Source organism: Furipterus horrens, unplaced genomic scaffold (assembly GCF_987537825.1).
Source record: "Furipterus horrens unplaced genomic scaffold, mFurHor1.1.pri manual_scaffold_4, whole genome shotgun sequence".
NCBI classification, from domain to species: Eukaryota; Metazoa; Chordata; class Mammalia; order Chiroptera; family Furipteridae; genus Furipterus; species Furipterus horrens.
The window spans coordinates 67554215-67561024 of NW_028327174.1; the positions used below are offsets into that span (position 1 = coordinate 67554215).

At 36.0% G+C, this 6810-nt stretch overlaps 1 pseudogene; it reads right to left on the reverse strand.

Annotated features, from left to right (window-relative positions):
* Nucleotides 1–2136: 2136 nt before the first annotated feature.
* On the reverse strand, nucleotides 2137–6798 carry LOC150012155 (large ribosomal subunit protein eL36 pseudogene; annotated as a pseudogene).
* Nucleotides 6799–6810: the final 12 nt, after the last annotated feature.

A 6810-nucleotide genomic window follows, 5' to 3' on the forward strand; every position in this document is an offset into this window, starting at 1 on the left:
AGGGAGACATAGTGTGTCACTCTAGGCCTCCATATTGGCCAGAAGTCTTCTATAGTAGCTTTATTCAGAGGCCAGCGATCTGAGAAAACAGCATGTTATGTACCCTAAAATCCATCTTAACATCTCATCACTTAAGCCTGACAGCTATACCTACAGCTAAAATCTTTAACTTTTTTAAAAAAAGATTTTATTTATATACTTTCAGAGAGAGGAGAGGGAAGGGAGAAAGAGAAGAAGAGAAACAGCAATGTGTAAGAGAAACATCAATTGACTGCCTCTCACTCACCTACAGCTGAGGACCTGGTCCACAATCCACAGATGTGACCTGACAGGGAATCAGACCTTTGACCTTTTGGTTTACAGGCCAGTGCTTAATCCACTGAGTCACACCAGCCAGGGGTAAATCTTTAACTCCTGAGTTCCCATTATAGGAAGACTAAACATGACTGAGAAAGGAATCAGTGAACTTAAAGCTAGGTCCACAGAAACTTTCCAAATTGAAATGCAAAAAGTAAAAGGAATGAAAGGAACAGAACAGAAAAAAACAAGAATTGTAGGACAACAGCAAAAGGTATAACATCAGAAAGAGAAAAAATACAGAGCAAAGAAATATTTGATGTGATAATAACCAATAATCTTCCTAAATTAATGACAGACACTAAACCACATATCCAGGAAGTTCAGAAAACATTAAGCAGTATAAATACAGTTTAAAATAAAAGCAAAGAAACAAAAGTTACACCTAGGCATATCATGTCCAAATTTCAGAAAATCGAAGGCTAAGAGAAAATCCTGAAAGAATCCGGTGGGGAGGGGGAACCCTTCTTATAGAATAACAGGAATTTCAGCAGGCTTCTTATTAGAAACTGTGCAAGCAAGAAGAGAATGGAGTAAAATATTTAAAGTGTTAAAAAGAAAAGAAAAAAAGTCCATCTAGAAGTCCGTAATCTGTGAAATTATCCTTCAAAGGTGGAAGAGAAATAAAAATGTCAGTAGTAAGGCAATATGGAGGCTTAGGGGTCTTAAAATCTTCCTGCCACAAGATATCACAAAAGGAAACCAGCCACTAGAAACAAGAGTAAAGAATATCCCAGATAAGCAGACTTCAGAGAATGGAATTATCAGAGAAAAATACAAAATAACTATGTTTAATATGTTTTCAGAAATATAACAGAGATTAAAATACATGAGTAGTGAAAAAGGACAATAGCAACTAACCATACTGAACTTCTAAAAATGAAAATGTAATAAATAAAATTTAAAACTCAACCAAATGATTAAAAAACAAATTAGAGACAGCTAAGTAGAATGAATTAATGAATTATAGAACTAAAAAAAAATTTATGTTATAGCTCAGAAAGAGAACTAGGTGTAAAACACTAAAGATTGTTTAGAAGACATAAATGTAGAGTGGGGGCTAATTAGAATTCCTGGAAGAGGCAATTCGAATGAGGAAAAACAATAAATGAAGAAATAATGGCTAAGAATTTTCTAAAATTGATGAAAGACATCAATTGTCACATTCATGAAGCTCGTTAAATCTCAAACAGTACAAATAAGTAGAAATTCACACCTGGATGCATAGAGTAAAGCTGCAGAACAGAAAAGACAGAAAGAAGAACTTCAAATCCACTAGAAAGAAAATATAGATTACCCACAAGGGAAACATTATTAAACTGGCAGCTAATTTCTTAATAACACTAATGTGATTCAGAGGATAGTGGGATCATATATAATTGAAATAATCTTCTGAGAATGAAAATGAAATATGCGATCAAAGAAACACACACACCAAAACTGAGAGGATTTACCATCAAAAAACCCTCATTGAGGAAACAACTAAAGAATGTAGTTCAAGAGGAAGGTAAATAATTCCAGTAGATACATAAAGACTAGAAATATACTCTCAAGAATGTTGGGACTTGGCTAAAACAGAAACTAGTGATCCTCCAGGCCATATTTAAGAAAAATTCTGTTTATTTCTTCCAACGATGGTTTTAAATTTACATTTGATTTTGCCAACAGACTGAAAAGCACCTGTCAGTAAGACCTCTGGGTGCTTTCCAATAAATATACTTAGAAAAATAATAATGGTTTTCTTAAAGGTTACTAACTAGGGTGAATTTTAAATTGCTGTCATCCAAGGGACTTGCTTTTGGTTAATTGGTATACTTTTGGAGTAGCATGCTCTATCTGTATCAGAAAGCAGAGAAAAGAAGCAGTCAGATTAGCAGGAAGAACAAATGTTGCAAGTGGGAGAAAACACAGACAGATGGTTGAATTTGTGTTAGAGCACACTGAATCATTGTGAAGGCAAGTGAGGACATTAGTTATTCAGAGTATGCACATAGTGGAATAGGGGAAATTATTCAATATTTGCATATGGATTCCCTGATACTCTATACATAGGGACCACTGATAAATGTGCATAATATTTTTCTGAAAGAGATGAAAAGTTTTGGTATTTTCCCCAGAACCCATCAGAGTGTCATATTTCCAGAGAAAGGGTCTTCGCTGGACTGTGGATCCTAATGATTATTTGTGTTTGGTTGCATTTCCATTGATCCAAAGCTGGGAGATATTAGAAAAATTTGGAGAGATTTGCCTATTAAAAAATCAGGTTATAAGCCCTCATCATTGCAATTGGTGGCACATTATTAGAAATTAAATTACTCAGTTTGCTTAACAATATTGCCTTCAAAAACTGAATTTTGCCTATAAAAGGCAAAATTGTAAAGAAGGCAAGTTTCTTCCACACGTACCCGAAATTAAAAATTAATTTTTCTTCTCTCATCATCTTTTCCTAGAAGATTTAAACTTCAGAACCATAATTACTGAACTTGGCTACATTTATCTCAACTGGATAATAAGAACCCAACATTATATAACTATTTTATTTTACTTTTTACACCGTAGCATTTTTAATTGGCATCCCTTCCAGGGTTGCATTTTAATAAGAATTCTTCTTAACCAGAATAAAGCGCTAATTAGTAGAGTATCTATCAATTGTGGCAAATCTCTGAACATCTACTACATCAAGGTGACACATCAACTCATTAAGGAAAGGGCATATTTTCAGGGCAATTAGTTAGCCATTGGAGGGGAGAAGTGAAGTTAGATCCCTACCTCAGACCATAGACATACACAATAAAAGATTCAAGATTAATTATAAAGTTAAAAAGAAAAGCGTATTATTCTTCATACTAAGTTTTCTTTTTTTTCCTGAGGAGTTTTTATTTACTCGGTCCTTGGCTGCCGCCTTCCTCATAGATGCAAGGACATTGCTCAGCACCTCTCTCTTCCTCTTGGCATGGATGTGTGTCCTCATCCATTTCTTGATGAATTTCAGGGCCCTCTTGTCCTTGAGCAGCTACATGGCATGCCATTTAGAAAGGGCAAAGCCACACACCTCTCGGATCATGTCCTGAATGAACTTGGTGTGCTTAGTGAGACACCTGAGGGGCAGCTGTGCCTCGATTGGCTCACATTCTCGGTTACATTATGGCCCCTGTTGAGGACCACAGCGAAAGGGTAGTGCAGAGCCACGGCTGCTGCAGCTCAGTGGCTGCCACGTGGAAGGGCTGATACCGCGGAGAACTCTGGCAATATCTATCCATATGAAGATTTTCTTAGTATGAAACTTTAAAAAATATTGAAAATTTGACTACATAAAATTTTAAATGTCTATACAGTGAAGACACATACACAAAGTTAAAATGACAAATGGAAAATGGATAAAATATTTGCAGTATATATAATAGATGAAGCCAGTATCAGTAGTATTTAAGAGCACAGGCTCAGGAATTAGATTGTATAGGTTCAAATATTAGCTATACCACATTTTAGTCTTTTGACTTCAGGCAAATTACTGAACATCTTTGTGTCTCAAGTTTGTTTATCTATTAAAAGGAGAAAATAAAATTTACTTTCTTGGGTTAGCTGAGAGCTATTATTATTTCCCATAAAATATAAAAGGCTAATTAAATTAATAAGAAAAAGACAATCAATCCACTAGATGCTCAACATCAATGAAGACCTTTTAACCTTATTTTCAGCTATACTCTGGCACCATTTCAATGTACCAGTCAAGTTGTCTTAATCATATTCTCTTTAAATTGGATTTATACTTCTTTGTTCTATGCTTTGCTGTCACTGCTATCTCAGTCTAAAAATTCTCCATACAGTTTTTGCACTTAAAAATACTACCCATAATTTAAATCTTAACTTTAATCCTGTCTTCTTGATAGTGTTCCTGATTAGTTAGTCAAAATAGCACATTCTTTTTTGCTCTGACTTTCTAACGTGCTAATAATACTACTTTCTGTATATAATCAAACCTTATTTTGCCTTTTCAGTCTAATGTGTGTACAAGATTTATCTCCTATAGAAATTTGTGAATTTTCACAGGCTAGAATCACATATTCTACTTTAATATCTTTACAGTGCATAATAGGTATTCATTGTATTAAAATGTTTACTTTTTGTTTGTTTCCCATAACACTGATTACTACTGAGCAATCAGTGAGAAGATATATGGAATTCTCACATACATAATCTTTCCTTCACACACACACGCACACACGCAGAGAAACATTTTCCAAATAACATGTACTTTCTTCTTTTATTTACACTTAACTGTAAGTACATGAGACATGATTTGAGCTATGTTTTTTTTTTTTCAGTTTTAAACTTCCTTTATTATCAATACAAGATACACAAACTAATTTTCAAAGGGACTTCTTTTGTTCTAAGATATTTAGACAACATTAGTAAGAGTTTATTTTTAAAATAAAAGTTAGCAGATATGCCATTTTATATCTTTTAATTTCCAACTACAGGTTTATAGTGTCATTAAAGTCATTATCAGTTTTATAAGATCTAGAATCTGTGGTTATTAAAAACTATGTAATAACATAAACGCTATACTTAGTAATAAACTGAGCTGCCTTAGTATACCTGTTGTAGAGAAAAGCTTACTTATGCCCACAGATATAATAATGACATCTTTCAATAAGCTTTTAAGAAATATCTGTCATATCATGTGATTTTAAAAGATAGGAAGACAATTATTATTAAAAGAATTGAGCTATGTTTTTAAAAGCTACAGTGTGGAGTATAGGCTGAAGGGGGCATGGGTAGAAGAATTAAGGAGGCAATTTCAGTCATTCAAGTGAGAATGATGGAGATTTGGGCAGTATGTTGGCAGAGGAGTTGAGAGGGGGATCAGAGTCTGGGTTCATTTTGAAGGCAGCGGCAGTAAATTTGCCTGCACACTGGATGCATTGAGAGAAAGAGGTAAAGGATGATGCCAGGTGCTAGATTGTCAGCTGTATAGCAGACCTCAGAGAATAACCAGTTCATATCAGAGTAGGAGAATGGAGGGCTGGGATGGGGTGGGGTTGTGGGGTGGGCACAGGCTTCCAAATGTAATGGATGGAATATCTCAGAGTTGAATGTTTGTGTATTATTTTAGTAGGCATATAACAGATATAGTGGAACATGTAAAACTAATAAGAAATACATAGAAACCAATAAGCAAACAGGGCAATTATTAATCTCAGGAAAAAGCAATAAGTATGTAAGCAAAGGTATATAAGCATAGATTTATCTTAGCTTTGCAGGGAACAATATTTTTATGGTTTAATAATGCAAACACAGATTGATTTAACAAAAATTGTGATGTAACTTTACTGGAAGGAGGAGGGGAGGAGAAAAATAACTAAATGATAAATAAATCCTCATTTACCATAATAACAAGTCAAAAGATGCAGCAGAAAATTGACAAGTTAAGAAATAGGATTCCAAAGTCATAAGTGGCTGCACTCAGAGGAGTAGAGGCAGCTGTGGCCAGACTGCAGGCCAAGTGGTTGCAGTGGCCCCTGGCTGCTGAGCTGCAGACCATGTAGCCATGGTGGGCCTGTGGCCATTGAGGATTTTGTTCAAGATGGGGTGGCTGCACCAGCCACCCCTGGAAGTGGGAAATCTAAGGGAATACTTGACTAGTAGGCTCCCTGAAGAGTGGAAGACTGGAACATTGCCCCAGGAAGATCTTATCAAGTTTGCCAAGAAGCAGATGATGCTAATACAGAAAGCTAAATCAAGATGTACAGAATTGGAGAAAGAAATCAAAGTACTGAAATAAAAAACTGTTGCTGAAGGGACTGATAATATTATTAAGAAGAACTGCTGTGGCAGGAGCCAGAGATGAGTCCTCCTAGACCCTGTGACCAGCAGGGAAAAGCAAACATTGCTGTCTCGTTTGTCCAGAGTGAATGGCTTGGTTGAAGCCCAACACAAATACCAGGCAATATCCTGGGCCACATTTGTGATCTTGGCTTTAGCCATGTTTTGCATTTTTATTCCCATGATGCTGCATAAGTGGAAGTACATCATCTCCAGAGTGACTGATGGAATATTCTTTATTCATATCATCATGCACTTGGTATCTACCTCCATCAATCCACTCAAAGTGAGCATTGGACACAAGATCACCTACAGTCAACTTCTGCCTACATTGAACCAATCTAAATACCATTGTGTCATTGAGAATCAGTATTGCTCTCTGTGTGAGGTCACTGTGAGTGCAAAAGCCAAACACTGTAGCACCTGCAACCAGTGCATTGCTGGCTTTGTCTATCACTGCAAATGACTCAATAACTGTGTCAGGAGCAGGAATTACTGGTGGTTCTTCAGCTCTGTGGCCTCCATGTCAACCAGGTTACTGTGCTTGGTTATCACCCTCTTGTACATTTCATCCAGTACTACATCAACCTGTGGGTGATCCACAGGGGTGCCCATGATGGAAATGTT